A 21,730-nucleotide genomic window follows, 5' to 3' on the forward strand; every position below is an offset into this window, starting at 1 on the left:
TCTCCGCCCCGAGCAGGGCTCTGGCAGCCAAAGACCTCCAGGACCAGCCACCACCATGCTGAGACCACTTTCTGCACACATGAAGGTACTGGCAGAGGGACAAAGTCATGCGGGTTCCGGGGCCGAGATCTCCAAGCCTACTCGGATTTGGGCCAAGCATCCTCCACCCAGATCCTCCAAATGCCAGTAGGCGGGGGTCACACCCACCAACTGGCCCCCTGGTGCATTGTAATCCCATCAACGGCCAAGACTCAGAGACTATAAAAACCAGCTCCTGGAACCGCGCGGCCGCATTTGCGGCCACGTGACATCTTATTATGACATCTTACTATCTCATTCCTACTTTGGACAAACTGGCAGGCTACCGAATGTAACCTGCCCACACGGCAGAGTCTGGCAAACTCCCTGTGGCGTACCCAATATGCCAAATACCAGTGACAATGATGGGTCTCATTCTCCTAAAGAGCCTTGAATATAATCTCAGGGCTAGGATGAAGGAGACGTTACTGGGGCCTGCTCGAGGCAATCGACGAATAACAGGATGATTTGTGATTTGATTTGTGATATAATATTATATATTAAATATATGGGCTGAAACGATAGCACAGCAGTAGGGCGTTTGCCTTGCATGCAGCCAACATGGCTGACCTGAGTTCGATTCCTCCGCCCCTCTCGGTGAGCCCGGCAAGCTACTGAGAGTATCTCGCCCACAAGGCAAAGCCTGGCAAGCTCCTCATGACGTATCTGATATGCCAAACACAGTAACAAGTCTCACAATGTTACTGGGCCCGTTTGAGCAAATCGGTGAACAATGGGAGGACAGTGATACAGTGATTAAATATATATAATGTAGGAGTATTGCTATTTATTCAGCCATTGGTTAAGCTGATTGAATTGGGCATGAACTTCACATTACTTTTTTTTATTCAGAATGTTAATTTTATTATTATTTTTCCCCCTTTTTATTGATTCACCATGAGATTACAGTTACAAAGCTTTCATGTTTAAGCTTTGGTCATACAATCATCAAACACCCATTCCTTCACCAGTGCACATTTTCCACCACTAAAATCCCCAGTTTTCGCCTATCTTCGAAAACTCTTGAGCTAATTTGCCAGCGTGGTTTGGCGCATGCCTCAGGCAACCGCAAGCTAACGTCCGAGCTCGCAAAGCAGTGCAGAGATGTGATCAAGGAAGACCTCAAAGAGAGAAGAGCAGAAGTACTGGTAGATGCGGCAGAAGCTGGGAAAAGTGTTCGTAACGCCCGCCTGTCCTTCGCCAACTACAAGACCAAGATGACTGCCCTCCGACGTCCTGATGGATCCATCACATCCTCCAGAACGGCAATGGAGAAGATTATCCATGACTTCTACTCAAATCTCTTCGATAGCCATGTCCACTTGCCGACATACCAAATTCCACAGGATGGATATGTCGTTCCCAACGTTCTCCCTTCTTGAAATCCGACACGCCATTTCGTCGGTAAAGAAACAAACAGCATCCAGCCCAGACAAGGTCAGACCTGAACACCTGAAGAACCTGCCGTCAGTACTCATCAATACACTGGCTCGGCTCTTCACTCGCTACCTGTCTGAATGCAAGGTTCCATCCCAATGGAAAACCAGCAGGACCGTACTACTGTTCAAGAAGGGAGACATCCATGACATTGGCAACTATCGCCCTATCTGCCTATTGTCTGTCATCTACAAGTTGTTCACTCGAGTCATCCTAAATAGGATTGGCAGAACACTAGATGAAGGACAACCATGCGAGCAAGCCGGGTTCCGCAAAGGATTCAGCACCATCGACCATATCCACACGATAACCAAGCTCATTGAGGTTTCTCGGGAGTTCAAGATGCCACTCTGTTTAACGTTCATTGATTTAAAGAAGGCCTTTGATTCTGTTGAGACGGAAGCGGTCATTGAAGCCCTAGCCAATCAGGGCATTCAAGCCCAATATATCAGGATCCTCCGTGAGCTGTATTGCGGATTCACTACCAGGATCTCACCATTCTACAAAGAAGTGATCGTTGATGTCAAGAGAGGGGTTCGGCAGGGTGATACCATTTCACCGAAACTCTTCAGTGCCACCCTCGAGAACATCATGCGACGACTGGAATAGGAAGGAATGGGAGTGAAGATAGATGGTCGGCAACTACACCACCTCCGCTTTGCTGATGACATTGTTTTAATAACACCAAACATCAGCCAAGCGGCACAAATGCTGGCCGACTTTGACCGTGAGTGTGGAAAGGTAGGACTACAGCTGAATCTTACGAAGACAATGTTTATGAGAAACAGCCTCGTTCCTGATGCCCCATTCGCTCTCAATGGAACGACCATCTCTAACTGCAACAGCTATGTGTACCTAGGTCGAGAGGTCAACATGACAAATGACCTGGCACCCGAGCTGCGCAGGAGGAAGAGAGTGGCTTGGAACGCCTTCAAGAACGTTGAAGAAATAGCTAAGAGGACAAAGAACCTCCGGCTCCGGGCACATCTCTTTGATTCCACTGTTCTTCCTGCATTAACATATGCCTCAGAGACCTGGGCCCTACACAAACAAGATGAGAACACTATTCAGGTCTCCCAAAGAAGAATAGAAAGAGCTATGCTTGGAATATCACATTTCACTCAAATGAGAGAAAGAATCCGGAGTTCTGACATCCGCCTACGATCAAGAATCAGGGACGCTGTCTCATATGCCAAGGTGTCGAAAATCAGATGGGCTGGTCACGTAATGAGATTTAAAGACGACCGCTGGACTAGAGCTGTTACTGACTGGATTCCACGGGATGTCAAAAGACCGTGTGGCTGCCCACCTTCCAGATGGTCAGACTTCTTCGTCAAGATCATGAACGATTGGTTTGAGGCCCTTCATGTTCCCGGAGCGAACAGATGCCATTGGGCTACACTAGCAGGCGACAGGGACAAATGGAGACGTTACTGGTGCCCGCTCGAGCAAATCGACGACTAACGGGAAGTTAAGTGATTAAGTGAAAATCCCCAGTATTCCCTCCCGCCCCACCCGTTCCAACCCTTCCTCTGCCTGTGTGGCAGATAATTTCCCCCATATTCTCTCTCTACTTTGGTCACGTTCGATATTTTGACACCAGTCCCACCACCACTCAAACTTGATGAAAATAATGCTAGACAATTTGTTTTGTATTGCTTATTATGGCTTGAGCAATAGCACAGCAGTAGGGCATTTGCCTTGCACGCGGCCGGCCCGGTCGAGCCAGGTTCAGTTCTTTCACCCCTCGGAGAGCCTGACAAGCTACTGAGAGTAACTAGCCTACACAGCAAGCATATTCAATATGCCAAACACAGTAACAACAAGTCTCACAATGGAGATGTTACTGAGCCCACTCTAGCAAATTGATGAATAATGGGAGGACAGTGCTACAGTTGCTTGTTATGGATAGAATATAATGTCCAGGAAATTCTGTGTAGTTCTCTTCTGGGAGCTTTACTTTATAGTCTCTGCGTCTTGGCTGTTGATGAGATTACATAGCGCCGAGGGCAGTTCATGGGCATGGTTGCCAAGCTTCTGGAAAACTGGGAACCTGGAGAGAGGAGGCCCAGTCCCCATCCAAGCGGGCTTGGAGATCTCAGTCACGGGTTCTACCTTACCTCCGTACCACCGGCCCTAACTATGTCTTTTGATCTCTTTCGAGATTTATGGGTCTCTGAAATAAGGCCAATAAATGAGCTTAGATAGCTGAGCTGAAGGTGGTTTGTGGGTGTGGCTCTCACATACCTAAATTTTGGTCATTTAATTTCTTGGTAAAATTGGTCCCAAGTTGTTGGGGTCTGGCCAAAGGCGCAGCAGCAATTTTGGAGTATCTGAAAGTCTGAAGGCACCATTAGGCTGCTGATGCACTCACTCTGCAGGTACAGGTTGACCTGCTGGCAGCACCGTACTCCCCAGACTCTGGTATTTAAACCTCAGCTTTCCCCATTACACTGCTAACACAGACTCTCACATGCATGCTTTCCTAGTGGTTTCCTCCTTCCTGAAAGAGCGTGGGTGTCTCAAGCCCTTTGGCACAACCTGACTGAGAATAAGTCTGGTTGCCAGTGGGGAATCAGAGTGCTCAGATGTGAAGTCCTGGTGTCCTGAACCGAGGAAAGATTGCTGTTAAGCCAGCATTGTCAATGAACCAAGGCCACACACTGACCTGTAGAGCCAGTCGTAGACTTGACCCTGATCTTTTCCACTGACTGAGCCCTGATCCTGCCTATAGATTGGATCCTGATATAAGACGACTGCTCTGACGTGACTTGCTGAGTTCATCTTGATTCTGCTAAGAGGGCATGTCCTTGTCTTCATCCTAGCATGAGGCTGACCCTGGCCTTAGACTAAGAGCTGATCCTGGCTCCAGGCTATATCCTGAACAGGGACTGATGCCTGCCCAGCTCATTGACTAAGCCAGCACCTGAGGCTCAGGGTGCAAATGTTACTAACGGACTCATTACAGGAGGGACAGGGAATGACTTTTCCTGGCAAACATGGAAGGGGGTCAGTCAGCTTCTGGCATATGTCACTTCGAGGTTGGTGGTAGAGGGACACCAGTCCCCAAAGGGCCAGTCTCAAAGAACTGCTGCAAAATCCCATAAGTCAGAGCTTCCCACTCAGTTTAGCTCCCAAATAATGTAGAGATTATTCCTGCCGATATCCATCAAGCTGAGATTGAGAGCATTTCAATGAGAAGATGCTTTAACGACTCTTTAAGGATTTGGGGCCTAATGAAGCACACATCAGAGGACGATTTAATCTTTCCCTCATAAAACCCTCACAACAAGGAGATCAACTTCAGAATCCAAATTCATGCTGACAGAGGAATGTGAGCTCAGACAGTCTCGGATCACTGGTAATTGTCTGGGGCTAATTGCTGCCATCTGGGGTGGGTGAGGCGAGGAGAAGCCCAGGGAGGATGGGCATGGCTGAGGGCATCCAGGGGCCCTCTGGACTGTCCCCTGGGAAGCTCACTGGAAGGAGCTCACAATGGTGACACCTGAGGAAAAGTTAAGGTGTGGGATGGTGGCCTTTCTTGCTTGACTCTGACTAGTTCATCCCTTGCAAGATTTCAGCAGAAATCTCCTAATCACTAGCCCAGCCCTAATCACTAGTGAACACCAAATAGTGAACACTTAAACATCTGCTTTCAAGTCATAAATATAAGAGAGTGAAGGAGAGCTGCTCTGGGGAAAAGCAAAAGAATTCTGCAATAGAGGTAATAGCCAGGACATGAAAACAACCAAATGTCCCAGGACAGGTGCATGGATAAAGAAACTGTGATTATATATAAGAAAAGATAAAAGTCTTGCAGTCTGCTGCACCTTGGATGGAATGGAAGGACATTATGTGAAGCAAAATCAGAGAAGAACAAAGACTGAATGACCTGGCTTATCTGTGGTATACAGAGAACTAAAACAAGAGACTGGAGAGTATTGAACAATGACAAACTCTTGGCCTTGGATTACAAAATTTAGAGATGACCGAACAGGGAAGGGAAGAGATTGGGAGTCAAGCAGACTAGAAGTAACATGAGGACAGTGGGTCTGGGGTCTGGGGAACTTTAGGGGTGGTGAGGTGTGGTAACTTTGTACATTAAATACTATTATAGTGACCTGAAATACAAAAATGAAGAACACACGCAAGCAAGCTGCCAAAGAGGTGATCAGACTTGTGTTAGGTGGATCACTATCTTTTAAAACCACCCAAGTTCTCAGTGGGTGGAAGTGGGGAGCCCTGACTTCTGGTTCCTCCTTCTGCTATCCTACACTTGCTGCTAACTGAGGTCTCCTTTGTCTTTAGGGGTCACCACATCATCTTCTCTCAAATGCCGAATGTTTTCAGCTCATGGCTTGTGCTACAAAGATTTTCTTTCTGCTGCACACAGACATCAGTGACATTGTGGGAGGACGTCTCGGCTTTGACTTGAACAAATAGATCCAGCCACTAACTCCGAAAGAAAACATATTTTGCAATAATTAGATGGCAAAAAAAAATCCCTGGAAATGATGAGAAACAAACTGAATCAAGCCCTGCCTGGTGCATAATCTAAGCATTTATACTAAATTTATGTCTATAATACACGGTGTAGTCAGTGAAGGTATGAGATAAGGTAATGGAACCCTCCTCCCATTTTTTTCTTTCTATTAAAAAAGACAACATTCTTAAGCAAGACACAGATGCCTTAAAAATGAACAGATTTCACTGTACTTTTTTTTTTTTTGAGCTTTCAAAAAATTCAGTACAGTGAAACACAGAGCCAAAGTTAACAGGAAGCAGAAACAGAGAGAAAATATTTGCAGTGAATACAGCAAAAGGCTAACTTGCCAGGTACATGGAAACTTTCTACAGATCCCTAACAAAGGACAAAGATGCAATAAAACAAGTAGGTCAAGGATGTGGCCAGATAACTATGAGGAGACACTGAATTTCTGTTGGAGCCATGGCGTGTGTGCTCAGATCTCCCTGCAAGAGAACCTCCTGTGTGAACATCTGGTGAGAGCAGGGCTCTTCAACCACAAACCCATACTCCAGAGCTGGTCTGCAGGTATAGAAATACGAAAGCTACTGATTTACCACCCCCCAGACCCTGCCAGTCTGTGGATCCATATGCATCTCCAGGTGTAGAAAGCTTGAGGAATGCCGAGCTAGTGCATTTTCAAGTCCACTAGGGTGGGCTACCTCTAGGATTTTTCCAGCCCTTGACAGTGAGGCCCTTACCAGTCCTCCTTGGAAGTTCCTTGCTGGACTGATAAAGAACTGTGTTTAGGGATCTTCCCATCCAATCCTTCCTGGCCCCACTTCTATGACCTGCATCCTGGCCTGAAATCACTGCCATCTCTTCCTGCTTCCCCCTGCACCTTTGCCCTGCCAAGAGCATTTCTCTCTGCAAGACTTTTGCCTACCCTCTTCTGTCTTGGCATCTGCCTCTAGGGGATCCAAACTGAACCAACAACAGATTCCAAAACAAAGCTATTTAGCTTTCCTCATAATTGAGGCAGGGGAAATTGGCATGTGCTACTCTTTCCCACAAAGTGAGAGATATTTTAGAAAGTTCACAATTACCTTTGCTTAGTAAGGGAGTGTGTGTGCAAATATTCTCTGTCAATATTGTGGCGATGTAAGAGTAGACAATGAAATAAATTCGTTGGAGTAGCATTTCACTTCCAGGAGTCCTGTTCCATAGAATAGATGTATAGATGTGAAAAATAGCTGTATATGTGGGGGCATTATTAATACAAGTAAGGAAGGTAGAGATAGCCTAAATGTGCCTTCAGAAGGAACATTGAAAGGCGATGATGGAGTACTCACACATGTAATTTTCAATTGTTTATAAGTGGTCTAGCTGTTTGACATGAAAAGGTGTTCATGATGCCAAGATCAGTGGGGAAAAAGGCAAACGGAAGGATATGTCATAGGAAGCTCTTTGTGTAGGAAATCCCTTCATTAAATGCATTTCTATGCACACAAATTGGTGAATTAGGGTGAACACTGGGAAAGGATCTAAATCGTTAAGATTATTTTTCTTGTGGGGAGAAGGTGAGATGGGGAGAAGTATTCCAGAGAGCCTTCATTCTTTTATGTTTCCTTCTTTTTTAAAAATTTTTTATTAGTGAAACACCTCAAGAATCAGGGACGCTGTCTCATTTGCCAAGGTGTCGAAAATCAGATGGGCTGGTCACGTAATGAGATTTAAAGACGACCGCTGGACTAGAGCTGTTACCGACTGGATTCCATGGGATGTCAAAAGACCGCGTGGCCGCCCACCTACCAGATGGTCAGACTTCTTCGTGAAGATCATGAACGATCGGTTTGAGGCTCTTCATGTTCCTGGAGCGAACAGATGCCATTGGGCTACACTAGCACGCGACAGGGACAAATGGAGACGTTACTGGCGCCTGCTCGAGCAAATTGACGACTAACGGGAAGTGATTAAGTGATTAAGTAAAACACCATGAGGTATAGTTGTAGACTTAAAAAGTTTTGTGCTTGGGTTTCAGTTATACAATGATTGAGTACTCATCTCTCCATTAGTGCCCATTCTCCACCACCACTGATCCCAGTATCCCTCCCACCCCATCCCCCTTTTATTCTTTTATTGTTCAAACATTTCACAGTAATCCTGGATTATAATTTTTAATTAAAATGAGCAATACACGAGGAAGCAAAGACTGCAGAGTGAACCTTAGACCTCTTGGAGGCTGGGTCCATTATCCACTCTCTCTTCAGTAGCGATGTTTGTTACTGCTGGGTATGGCCTTCAAGGACAGCACCATAAGACATGTGCTTTATTTTTATTTATTTTTTGATTTTGGGGCTATACCAGCATCACTCCTGGATTACTCCTGGCTCTGTTCTCAGGGGTCATTCCTGGCAGGCTTGGGGGATCACATGGGGATGCCGGGGATAGACTTGAATTGGCTGAGTGAAAGGCAGCTGCCCTACCTGCTGTATTATCTCTCCAGTCCCTGATTCCCTTTTTGTCTCTATTCTTAAAAATTTGTATTTCAAGAATATAGGGGCTGGAGCGGTAGTACAGCAGGTAGGGTGTTTGTCTTGCATGCAGCCAACCCGGGTTCGATTCCCAGCATCCCATATGGTCCCCTGAGCACCGCCGGGAGTAACTCCTGAGTGCAGAGCCAGGAGTAACCCCTGTGCATCGCCGGGTGTGATCCAAAAAGCAAATAAAATAAAATAAAATAATAAAGCTTGCTTATCTTTAAAAAAATAGAATATTAACAGGACGTGGCATTGCTGACTCTGAGTATCTCTTTACTTTTAAAAAGAAAATATGCCTTTCACTCTAAATCTCTTGGACTTGAAGACCAGTATATTGTGAAGATATTGTGGGGACATATCCAAGACCTACACATCCAAACATTGGGTCTCGGTTTACCCACCTGTATTGGAAGAGGTTGTATTGAATGGCCTAGTAGATGTTTTAGGATTCTGTGGTCCCCAACACAGAGTTGTGGTTCTTGTCACACTCTGGATGGGAGAAGTATCAGCACCCATCAGGCTGACTCACCACTAGTTCTTCCAACTTCCCCTGACTTCTCCTCTATACTGGTGCAAGATGTACCCTAATTCACATGCCCAAACTGTCGTCATTTAAGGTCCTGAACTGATTTTTTTTTATGATCTCCTTCAGTTAACTAGTTTGGGTTGCCATTATATTTTCTTCACAGATCATATACATGGTGTGTTGAAGCCCAGTGGCCACCAGACCCTGCTTCCAATGTGATGAAACACTTCATTTACCTCAGCTGGGGAGAAAGACTTGGCACCAACAAAGCTTCACATTCCTAAACTCTGAGACAAACCCGAAATACCAGTGTCCCCAAATCAATAAATCCTTGGCTCCTTCCCCAGAGACTGGCCTTCCAAAGACAATTCTTCCTTGGTTCTTATTCTGAGGATCTTGGCAGATAACCGTGTGGATAGAATCATGGGAGGAAGTTGCTGTTTTCATGCCATGGACAAATGAATGAGACCCGGTGAGCTGGGTGATTTCACAATGATTTTGCTCGAAATAATTGCTGTGTTTTATATTTGGAGAAGTTAGACTCCCTTGCACTCTGAGCAAGTAAAATGCTCCTCTCTTTTCTAAGCACTTCTCTTTCTGGTCTGTCTTGGACAGTTGGGATAACTTAACCTATTACCACCTGCTGTGTCTGTACGCCCTAAGCAGGACCTAGGGGCCTGTGTCCCCCATTGCTAAGTGAAGCTTGGGATGTAGAGAGGGTCAAGCTATTAGGAGAAGGGCCTCTTTCCTGCTTTTGTTTTCCTCAAGACCTAGACACTGGGTACAAGAAAAGGAGTAATGCAAAGGGAGGGAGAATGACAAATTTCAAAGACTGGGGTTATGTATTCCTTCAAGTTCTGTGATAATGTGAAAAGAGAATCCCCAGATTCTGAATTGATGCTTCTGGGCCGGAGAGATAGCCTAGTGGTTATAGTGCTTGCCTTGTATGTAACCGATCTGGGTTCGACCCTCAGCATTCCAAACGGTCCCCTGAGCATCGCCAGGAGTGATTCCTGAGTGCAGAGCTGGGAGAAACCCCTGAGCATCTCTGGGCATGGCCCCAAACCAAAAATTGATGCTAGCTCCAAGGCATTTCTAAGGGGACTGGATCCTCTGAACCCAGTTTGGTGCAGAGGCATCACAGTCACCTGCCAACAAGGAGGGTACAACAATGTTACCTGCAACAACTATGGGCCCACCACCACTGGACACCCCAGAAGTTGGGTGTGTGTAAGTTACTTGGGATGAGAAGGGAACCCCAAGTATTTCTTTTTAGTCTGGGAAGCTGAGAACTGGTGTAGGTTGAGAGCCAAGAGGATGATTGGGACACTTCTCCTTTGTGTCCTGAGTCCCTACTTCCAAGTCTTCTATTTTTTTCACATTGTCCTTTGATCTGAGCTTTACCCTCCTCTCACTTTCTGTTTTCCTGACCCCCTGCCCTGCCACCTTGCAGCACCCCATCTGTTGGTCTCTCCCACTCCCGACCGTGGGACTTGGCTTCATTTCCTGATTGTCTTCCCTGGGCCTGTGGTAGATGAAACAGGTGGCTGGTATGAACCAAGTCGCACTGAATGATAACATCCCCTCCACCCAGACTCCCAGCCCTAGTGTTACACTCTGTGTCTGGTGGGTGTTTAGCAAACATTTGAAGAATGCCAGGAGGTGGGGGAGAGGGGGAGGGCAGGGAGGAGTTCCAAGGTGAACACGCTGAACCTGAATGTGTAAGTTGGAGCGTGTTTGTTCAAAAGCATTAGTGACCTGTTTTAATCACAGGAGACGGGCAAGCAAGAGGCCTCTGCATCTGTGAAATGAGCCATTTTATGCCAATCTCCGCATAGGAGCTGGTGCTGCTTGATCAATTAACCCCACGCCCTTGTCTTCCATCTGCGCTTGGATCGAGGAAGCGCACGCGGCTGTGAGCGCAGAAAGGAGACCCAACCTCCCCAGGGGCTGCAAGTGTGCAGTGATTGATGTTCCCTGGAGAGAGGGAGATGGAACTCGACGGCATCCCTCTGTGCTAGTGATCTGTGGGCTCTGTCCCGCCATCCCACTCCTGGGAGTTGCATGTGAGGAGGAGGGGCGTCAACTATAGCATCTTGCCAGGGCCACCAGCCAGTCCCATGGACTGAAGCAGCCAAGGGCTGCCGGGCACTTGTCCTCTATCTGTAGCCATGGCTCAGCCTCCTGGCAGGGAACTGAGTCTTGATTTGTGCCCAGGGCCATCCAGACACCTGTCGAGTGGGGAAAACAAGCTGTTTAAAAGACGGTGTCGGGCAAGTCTGAGTAGGTCTTTGTCGGAATGATTTTTCAAACTTGTTTGTAAAATAAATGCGGGAGACTCACAGCCACCAAGATCTGAGATCCTAGGACACATTCTTGGGCTGCCTCGAGGCGGGGGGTCCTGGAATCATCTGGGTTTTCAAACCTGGTTCCTACACCTGTCGCCTGGGAGCTCCAGGAGCTTCCTTAGTTGTCCTGGGACAGTTTCCCTGCCTGTAAAGTGGGGGATAATATGAATACGTAACTCAGAACCTTGTGGCTAATCCTGGGACCTTGTTCTGCTCTGTTCCCGTGTTTCCCCTGGGACATTGGAGGTTTTGAGTGGATGATTCTGGAGACTTCTGAGGATGATTGCTCACCGCTAGACTAGCAGCTCTACAAGGCCGCTACCCTCTGATTGTCCTGTTTATACACAACCTTCAAAACTTGACCTGCAACCTGGCATGGAGAATAATGAATAACTGTTTCAGAGAGAAGGGAAATGAGGGGGTAGGGTATTAACTAGGACCCCGGATGGGTGACTGGTAGGAAATAGACCAAGGTGTCTGGTCTCAGATGCACTGGCTTTTCTAGCAGGGAATGGACAAACCCCGTGAACAGGGTCCCAGGGACTGTTTGTGGATTCCAGGTGTAGACATATCTTGCAGGACAGTTTTCTTGCACTTGGTACCGCTGAGGCGGGTGTGTGGGGAGCAGACTGGACCAATGTGGGGTATACATGGTGTCAGGCATTACTGGACCACCGGGTAAAGCTCTGGCAGTTATGGGACAGCATCAACTACAGGCTGAAGCAGGGGCAAAGGTGACCAGCATGAGCCACTGGGAACCCACATGGGCTTCCAAGTCCTACAGACGTGGCCCAGTTTCAGCCTCAGCCTCATACCCCAGCTGATCATTTAGCGTAACCTCGGTTTCACGATCTGTGAACGGGGAGCCGTCTGTCAACCCCACAAGTTGTGGGGTTGGAATGAAGAAAAGCCCTTCAGATGTCCAGGTGAGGCCGCCCAGACGCTGGTTTCCGCCTCCCCCTTTTTGGGGGTCACTGGAAGGCAATCGCTCATTTTCGGTTCCGTGGGAAAGAGACAAAGCGCTTTGTAAGTGTCTTTATTTGGGAGCACTGAGTGATCGACCCACAATTCACTGTGGGAATTCAGTGATTATTTTTGAATTTGTGGCGTTTTTAGGTCCCTGCAGCTTCCTCGGCTGGAAAGTCACGCTGGCACCGGCTTCTGACAGTCCCTGTAATTACCTTTCAGTGAACCAAGTTGAGGTTTGTTTTTGTGCCCGGGGCTGGCGTGGCCTTGCTGTCCCTCACCCTCCATATCCCTCCCCGTGGGGAGGTGGCAGCTAATGAGGATTTAGGGTGCAGTCTGGGAGGTCAGGGTGGCCCCCTTCTCTGTCAGACAGCAGTCAGTTTCAAGATGGCTTGCCCCCACCCCAACCCCCATCTTGATCAGCGGCTCAGAGACTTTATTATTAAAAATAAATAAAGTCTGGGGATACACATAATGCTGGGCTACTGACAACCTATAATTCTCACCACAGTGGCAAGATGTATTTTTCTTTTAGAGTTTGTTAAGAGTGATTTTCAAGGGGAGGGGGTGCTGTGAAAGCCAGGCTCTGAATTACGGGTATCTTTTTGACTCTGTGGGGGCAGAGGAGGGGGCTGTGGCAAGTTCTGTAAGGAATGGGGTTGTGTCTGTAGTTAGGTTGTTAACTCTTCCATGACCAACAGGGTGGTGTGGACACACACACACACACACACGCACGCACACACAGACTTATTTAGTTCTGGAGATTAAACTCAGGGTGATCATAAACATTTGAAGCACACACTCTTCCACTGAACTACGGGCCCCCTTCCCACAGGATAGTCTAAAATTTTATTTTTGTTTTTGGGCCACACCTGGAAGTACTCGGGGCTTACTCCTAGTTCTGTGCTCAGAGATCAGCCCATGCGGGGCTCAGGGGGCCATATTTGGTGCCTGGGATTGAATATGGGAGGGTTGCAAGGCAAGCAGCTTACCTGCTATACTCTCTCTTCCAGCCCCTACATGGAGGCTTATGTAGGTTAAATGACTCACTTCATATTTCATTTGAATACATGGCAGACCCTATAGTTGAATTAAGTCATTTGATTCCAGATTCTCTTACCCACCAAGCCTCCTGCTTCCTAGCTCTTGGTCCAGGCTTTAAAAGCCAGCCTATGTAGTAGGGGCTCATAGTTTTGGGATTCAGAATGTGAGTTCAACACCACTCTCTCTCTTCTGTAATAACAGAGAAAAATCGTAATAACAATGGTGGCAAGAACAGTAGTGGCCACGTATTGGGATCTTATATGTGAACTCTAGTCTAAATGCCTTGCGAGTAGTAGCTACTTTAGTCCTCTTATCAACCCTGTGATTTAAAAAAATCAAATCACCACAAATTATCTCATATTTTAGATGAGGAAACCGAGACAGGGGGATGAAATTTGTCGTCTTTCTGCAAGTTTCCCTTTGGCAGGAAATGCATTTGACTATAAATAACGGGAAATTCACAGCTTAGATGATTTAGGGAAAGAATCCTATACAAGAAGAGAAGTGGGGGTGAGGTTTGGTGTGGAAGACCGAAGGTTCCACTGAAGACTCAGCTGGAGATTTCCATTTCTCTCATCTTAGCACAGTGCTGTTTTGGTTGAATTTGTTACTTATGATTGCAAAATGGATGAAAGTAGTAATTTTATCTGATTCCACTTGGCTGAGGTACCTAAGGACTCAAGTTTATGAAATTAGAAAGTAACAGGGCTGTTTCCAGAGACCAGGGAGGGGAGTGGAGGAGAAGGGAGTTGTATTTAGTGGGAACAATAGTTTAACTAGGGAAGAGAAGACAATTCTGGAGAGTAACAACAATAATGGTTGTATAACAGCGTGAATATACTTAAAGACCTTGAAAGTGCACTTAAAACTGACACAACTGGTCAATTGTACATTGTAAATAATTTACTGTAGTAAAATACAACTTCAAGTGTGGGTAACCACCACCACTATCTCATTCTAGAATGTTTTTAATCACTGTCCGAATATTCCTATGCTGGGGCTGAAGTGATAGTCCAGCGGGGAGGTCATCTGCCTTGTATATGGCTGACCCAGGTTCCATCTCTGGCATCCCATATGGCACTCCAAGCACGGCCAGGACTCATTCCTGAGTGCGAGCCAGGAGTAACCTCTAAACATCACAGGATGTGCCCCAAAATTTCAAAAATCCCATACATATTAGTAGTTACTTCCCATTCCTCTATCAGTCCCCCAAGACACAGAAGCTATATATTCTATAACCCCGTGGTATGAAAGGCATAATATAAGCAAATGCTATTATTTCCTTTAAAATAAGATAGTACATTTTAGATAGTTCTTCTTGGTGAGGAAAATGGTGGTTCATGGTGCTATCCACACTCTTTCTCTAAATTGCCATTTTAATCAGCCACATTTGCCTGCAAAAGCCATCCTGTCTGGGCTTTGATGAAACAGAGAAGGTCAAGTGTGGGAATCCAATCAGTAGTATGAGCCGTGGTGAGCTCTATCACCATCTTTTAAAAAAATTTTTATTAGTGAAACACCATGAAGTACAGTTGTAGACTTACAAATTTTTGTGCTTGGGTTTTGATTCTACAATGATCAAATACCCATCCCTCCACCAGTGCCCATTTCCCACCACCACGGATCCCAGTATCCCCGCCCCCCCACACCTCCCACCCCCATCACCATCTTTTAGTTAACGGTGAGTTATAACTCTGCAATAATCAGGCTAAGAAGAACTGAGCATGCTGAACAGATGAAAACAGGACTCAGGGGGCGCTGTCATGGAAGAACTGTCATGGAAGGGAAATGCGGTATCATCAACCCAGTAGTAGGCATTTTGGAAGTGCACATTTGGAGGATCTGGATTTAGAGTCTAGCTCTGCTACTTACATGGCATTAACCTCTCTGGACGTCAGCTTTCTCTAGTAAAATAGAGATAATTACAGACTTGCAGGGTTACTTATATATATTGTAGCACTATAGCACTGTCCTCCCATTGTTCATCGATTTGCTGGAACGGGCACCAGTAACGTCTTACAACAAATTGTGAGACTTGTTGTTACTGCTTTTGGCACATTGAATATGTCATGGGTAGCTTGCCAGGCTTTGCCATGCAGACGAGATACTCTCGGTAGCTTGCCGGGCTCTCCGAGAGGGGCGGAGGAATCGAACCCAGGTCGGCTGCATGCAAGGTAAAAGCCCTACTCGCTGTGCTATCACTCCAGTCCTTACATACATATTATATAAATAATATACACACATATAAAACATATATACATATGTATTTTGGGGGATACTCTCCAAAGTTCAGGGGACACCAGGGTTATCTGTGGTAGTGCTAGAGAGCAGCATGTGGGTACAGAACATTGAACCCAGGGCCTCAGTCATGCAAGGAATGAGCTCTCTCACCTGAGCCAAATCCCTGCCTCCTAGAGAAATGTGCTTCTCCCTCAAATGTGTCTGCAGAGGGCAAAAACTGTCCCTTTTTTTTTGCAAAATATTTAGTAAGTCCATGCTAAAAAGACAAATATTTGCTAGTCTTGGGGCAGTCAGCTAGAATAATCAAAGAACATGACTTTGAGGAGGTGAATGGATGAGACAGTGACAATGACACAGAATGAGACAGGCTGTTACAGTGGGGACCACTGAGAAAATAAAAACCTGTGGAGACCCTGGAAGCCCTAGGGAGAGGCTCACTTAGGAATCCTCAAAGCTGGGTTTTCTGGGGAAGGGGGAGCTTTTTGGATAAGTTGGGGTGGTGGAGACTACTCCCAGTTCTATGCTTGAGGGTTGTTTTCAATAGTGCTCACAGCACCATGTGGTGCTGGGTATTGAACCTGGGCCTCCATCATGCAAGGCATGTATTCAGCCCCTTGAACTCTCTCTTGCCCTAAGCTGGGTCTTAAAGGGTGACCCAGAGTTCTCCAAAGGAGAAAGGAAACACAAATTTTACAGAGAGAAAACAGAGGAGCACAGGCATGGGTACATAGTGCTTTTAGGGAATATGGAGGAGTTTGGAGAGGTTGGGTATGGAAAACTGGGGCAGTACTGGCAGAAATGGGGTTCTGAGGGAGGTCAGATTTGAGATGTCAGAAGCTCATCTACTAGGCCTTGGAGAGTGGCTTTAAAAGTCTTATGAGGCTGGTTCCTCTCAGGATGGGAAATGCATGATGAGAGTAGACTATAGACCGAACAAGATTGCCACTCAATGTCTCTTTTGCAAACCATAGCACTCAAAAGGAGAGAGATAACAAAAGGGAATGCCCTGCCACAGAGGTAGGGTGGGTTGGGGGAATAGGGGGTGGGAGGGATACTGGGACTGGTGGTGGTGGAGAATGGGCACTGGTGGAAGGATGGGTACTCAATCATTGTATAACTAAAACCCAAGCACAAAAATTTGTAAGTCTACAACTGTACCTCATGGTGTTTCACTAATAGAAATTTAAGAAAAAAAAGTTTTATGAGGCTGATGTACTAAAAGTAGCACACATTTGTTTTGGTTTAACATACATGCTTGTATTCTCTTATATAAAGGCTTAAATGGCTCCAGGATGAAATACAACAATCTTCACACACTTTCCTCTTATGGTGGTGGGAAGGCGCATGGTGGTGGAATTGGTGTTTGAATATTAAATGTGATGAATTATTGTGAACAAATTTATAACAATAAAATAAAATAGAAATGAAAGTCTTGTGAGTCTCTCAGCTAATGATATTTGTTAGCACTCTGGGAAGGATGATGGGGAGGAATTGAATAAGGGCAACGGCAGTTCCAGGGAGCGGGATGAGCTTGGGCTGGTGTTGGAAGTACACAGGAAACCAAACAGAGATAATATGCAGAAGGCGAAGACTTCTTATGGGACAGGGGTAGATGAAGGATGACCTTTCCCAGAACGCACAGGTTGATGATGAAAGAGGTGGTCCAGCAAGCAGAGGAGGTGTGTTCAGAGACCCAGACCTACCCATCCTAGGCATGAGCTGTGTCACTAGGGACAAGGTCCTTCTACCCCGGAAGCCCAGTGTGGCATCTCTGAGGTAAGGATGATGATAGTCACTCCACTGTGTGGAGATTGAAGCAGCTCTCAATGGCGGGATTACATGCTGGAGGCCCACTTGTTGGTCAGCATCTGTGCAGCATTTAACTTTCACGAATAATTTTGAGTGCTGTTCTAGGTGTTATGAATTCATCAGAGACAGAAGCCGATCCAAAAAACAACAACCCTGAAAGTGTTTAAAAAATGGAATTAATTGCCAACTTTTAATAACCCAGTGCTTAAAAAAAAGTGTGAAGTTCTGTTTTTTTTTTTGTGGTTGTTATTGTTTGTTTTTTAAACAGGAAGTTCTGCCTCTCTGAGTTACTGTTTGCATGGTAAAGAATGGAGGTGAACAGTGCACAACAATGATGATTATTAGTAGTTAGAGCTTTTTTTTTGCCATAGTCCTCACTACTCCCCAGTGATTATCCTGCTTGCTTCCCTTATTATTATTATTTTTTATTGTATTACCGTGAGATACAATTACAAAGCTTTCATGTTTGAGTTTCAGTCATACAATGATCGAACACCCATCCCTCCACCAGTGCACATTCTCCACCACCGACGTCCCCAGTATCACCTCCCCTTCCCCCTGCCCCTATGGCAGACAATTTCCCCCATAATCTCTCTCTACTTTGGGGCATTATAGTTAGCAGTATAGATACTGAGAGGCTATCACGTTTGGTCCTTTATCTATTTTCAGCACACATCTCCCATCCCAAACAATTCCTCCAACCGTCATTGACTTAGTGATCCCTTCTCTATTCCAGCTGCCTTTTCCCCCAGCTTATGAGGCCGACTTCCAACTCTGGAGCAATATTCCTGGCCCTTGTATCTACTTGGGTGACCTTGGGTATTGGTCTTATATTATGATATTTTATATTCCACAAATGAGTGCAGTCATTCTATGGCTGTCCGTCTCTTTCTGACTCATTTTACTCAGCATGATACTCTCCATGACCATCCACTTATAAGCAAATTTCATGACTTCTTCCTTACTAACAGCTGCATAGTATTCCATTGTGTAAGACGTACCAAAGTTTCTTTAACCAGTCATCTGTTCTCGGGCATTTGGGTTGTTTCCAGATTCTGGCTATTGTGAACAGTGCTGCAATGAACATATAGGTGCAGATGTTATTTCTAATGTGCTTTTTTGCACCCTCGGGATATATTCCCGGAAGTGCTATTGCTGGGTCATATGGAAGCTCAATCTCTAGTTTTTGAAGGAATGCCCATATTGTTTTCCAAAAAGGTTGCACCAGTCAGCATTCCCACCAACAGTGAAGCTTCCCTCATTTATATCACCTGTGAGCACCTATATTTCCAACAACTGGTTTGGTCCAAGTCTCGGACCAAATAGTTGGCTACTGAATTTCAGAGGCTGGCAGTGTGAAGACCATGTGGGATATTCTTAAAAACAGTTCGGGGGCTGTGAGGATGGAGAGGAAAGGAAGGGTATGAAAGACACGAATCGTAAAATCATCACGTGGAATCCCACAGACCTGAGGAACAGCAGGATGAGTTGGAAGTCATCTGGGCTTTCCAGCCTGGAGAGGGCACACAAGGGGCCGGGGGAAGGGAACAGTGGGCAATGGAAGGAATGGAGGGGAAGTGGTGGGGGAGTGGGCAGGTGGAAGGAAGCAGGGCAGTGGGAACGGATGTAATCCCTCCCCCTCCCATGCTATGAGTCTTGCTCTGCCCCAAGCTGCCCGAGGTGTGGGTGTTCATTTCCCAGAGTTGTGACCCCCCAGCTCAGCGTTCTCCTGCATCATCTCAGTGTCCTGGGTTGATGCAGTCGCTCAGGTCACCAGGAGTTATGCCTGGCATTTTGGACGTTTCCATTGCTTCTGCAGTTCTATTACAACTGCAGACAAATCAAGGATTTCTGCATTTCTTCTCAGTCATGTCGACCTGGACGGGGCCCAAGGGGCGTGGGCATGGCCAGCCCAGGGCTGAGCGTTGGCACCCATTCCTGGCAATATTCGCTGCGTGTTTTCCCACTAGCACATACTTACCGTCCTTGGGAGCTGCTCCGTTGCTTACAGTTGAGGGAATTTTCCTTCTGTTATTTCCTTCATTATTGCTTCTCCTCCATCTGTCCTCTTCACTCCTTCTAGAATTCCAAAAGCGAACTTACGGAGCCTCCAGGAGCCATTCTCTGTTTCTTTTCTCTTGTCTCATTATAGTCATTTTTTGGTGCCTTTCCTCCGATTTTGAGGAAATTGCTTGCACTGACCTTCCACAATGTCTAATTCCGATCTGGGCGGCCGCCTCTTCATTGCTGGCTACTGCTATGTCTCGCTATTTTGAGTATCATACTATTCCTTCTGAATTGATTTTCTTATTTTAGGGCTTTTCTTTCACAGAGGCAATGCTTGTTTTCTTTTGCTTTGTTTTGTTTTTAACAAGCATTGCCTCTATGAAAGAAGTTTCTTTTTTCCCCCATGTTATTTCCTCTGACAGGATGAGAGAGAGAGAGAAAGAGAGAGAGAGAGAGAGAGAGAAAGAAAGAGAGAGAGAGGGAGAAGGAGGGAGAGAGAGTGAGAGAAAATGAACACTGATATAGGGATGGGTGTTGGAACATAATATGACTGAAATCCAACCATGAATAACTGTAACTGCGTGTCTCACTGTGATTCAATTAAAAAAAAAAGACAAGCACCCAGTTTGCTTGAATTTTAAAAGGATACTTCCTTTGCCCCACTTGAATAGCAAATTAAGACTTAAACCCAATTGGCAAAGTGAGAAGGGGACATATGTTTCATTTTGGAAGAGTTTTCTTCTACAGGAGAGGCACAAAGATTACAGGGACTTCACATAAGCCCCTTGCCCAGATTTCCCTAATACAGACATCTCTTAGTAGTGTTGGATCTTATTGCTTGTATTCTGGACAGATTTTTCTAAAGGTTTCTAAGATGTGGATGCAGGACCGCATTTGCAGAGACCTCTGGAATTGGTCTGTTGTTTTTACCACCACATCTTTTCTTATGACAGGTTATTTTTCTTTATTTTCTTTTTGTGTGAGAGATTTATGTTTGCCCAAGACTAAGATGGGTTTAGGCAGATATTGTAAGATTTCTGTTGAGAGAGAGAAAAAAAAGCGAGAGAGCGAGAGAGCTGTGTGTGCACGAGTATGCATGTTCAAGTGGAGGTATTATTTAAATTTGCAATTTAATGCTCTCTCTCCTCTGTGTGTGTGTGTGTGTGTGTGTGTGTGTGTAGAGTGGAGGCATATTTAAAGGTTGTACATGAGTGTGTGTTGAAGTTGAGGTATCATTTAGGTTGTTGACTGCAGTGATAGTACAGCAGATAGGCACTTGCTTTGTTCACGGCTGACCTGGTTTGACCCCCCAGCACTCCATATGGTTTCCAGAACCTGCCAAGAGTGATGTCTGAGTGCAAAGCCAGGAGTAAACCCTGAGCATAGCCGGGTCTGGACCCCATACCTGAACAAAATAAAATAAAATAAAACATGTGTGTGTGTCTGTGTGTGTGTCTTGACGTGGAGGAAATTATCTAAGGTTGAGGAGTTAGAGAGGTATTACAGCAGGTAGGGCACTTGCCTTGCACACAGCTGAGCTGGATTTGACCCCAACCATCCTACCAGGAATGATCCCTGTGTGCCGAGTCAGAAATAATCCCTGAGCATCACCAGTGTGGCTTAAAGGGTAAATGAATGAATGAATGAATGAATGAATGAGTGTGTGTGTGTGTGTGTGTGTGTGTGTGTGTGTGTTGAAGTGGAACCTAGGGATGAACTTGAAGGTCAGTAGTTTATCTGGGCGGTCAGGTGCGGCTGACAGAAGAAGACTGAGGAAGTGAGACTGGGCAGGAGAGGCGACTGCTAGAAGGAACTCCCCTGGGACCTGGACCTCGGTCCACCAGGGGACAGGCAGAGGGTGCACACATGAGTGGGGAGAGGAGGTGAGGGAGCCCAGGTGTACGTACTCCCTGCTTTTCACTCTTGAACTTGGGGTTAGCTGACTCTGCTGAGCAGAGAGTTATGGACAAAACAATGCAGATGGTGGCAGGTGATGACCAGGCTGGCACACAGGGAAATAAGTGAGTGCTGGGTGGGCCCAGAGAAATAGTGGACTCTTTTCGCTGTTCCTTTTCCACCTAGAGGCAAATATTTGCCCCCTGCCCAGTATTTCCAAGCTCTTTTTCCATACCTGGTTGCTCCTAGCTTTCTTTCTTTCCCTCCCTTTTAGCCAGGGGAGAAAAAAAAGAAAAAGAAATTCTGGTTCTATCAGAAATCTCTCCTGGGTATTCTGTGGATGGGGCTTTTCTACAGCCGGTTTGGAATTTCG

General features: G+C 46.0%; 1 non-coding gene across 1 annotated transcript; it reads right to left on the bottom strand.

The window, feature by feature from the left end:
* Positions 1–20,050: 20,050 nt before the first annotated feature.
* Positions 20,051–20,175, bottom strand: LOC130030886 (small nucleolar RNA SNORA27). Its single transcript, XR_008793549.1, has one exon. It is a non-coding gene; the product is annotated as a small nucleolar RNA SNORA27 (small nucleolar RNA).
* Positions 20,176–21,730: the final 1,555 nt, after the last annotated feature.

This window comes from Sorex fumeus, unplaced genomic scaffold (assembly GCF_029834395.1).
Source record: "Sorex fumeus unplaced genomic scaffold, SorFum_2.1 ptg000044l, whole genome shotgun sequence".
NCBI lineage: Eukaryota > Metazoa > Chordata > Mammalia > Eulipotyphla > Soricidae > Sorex > Sorex fumeus.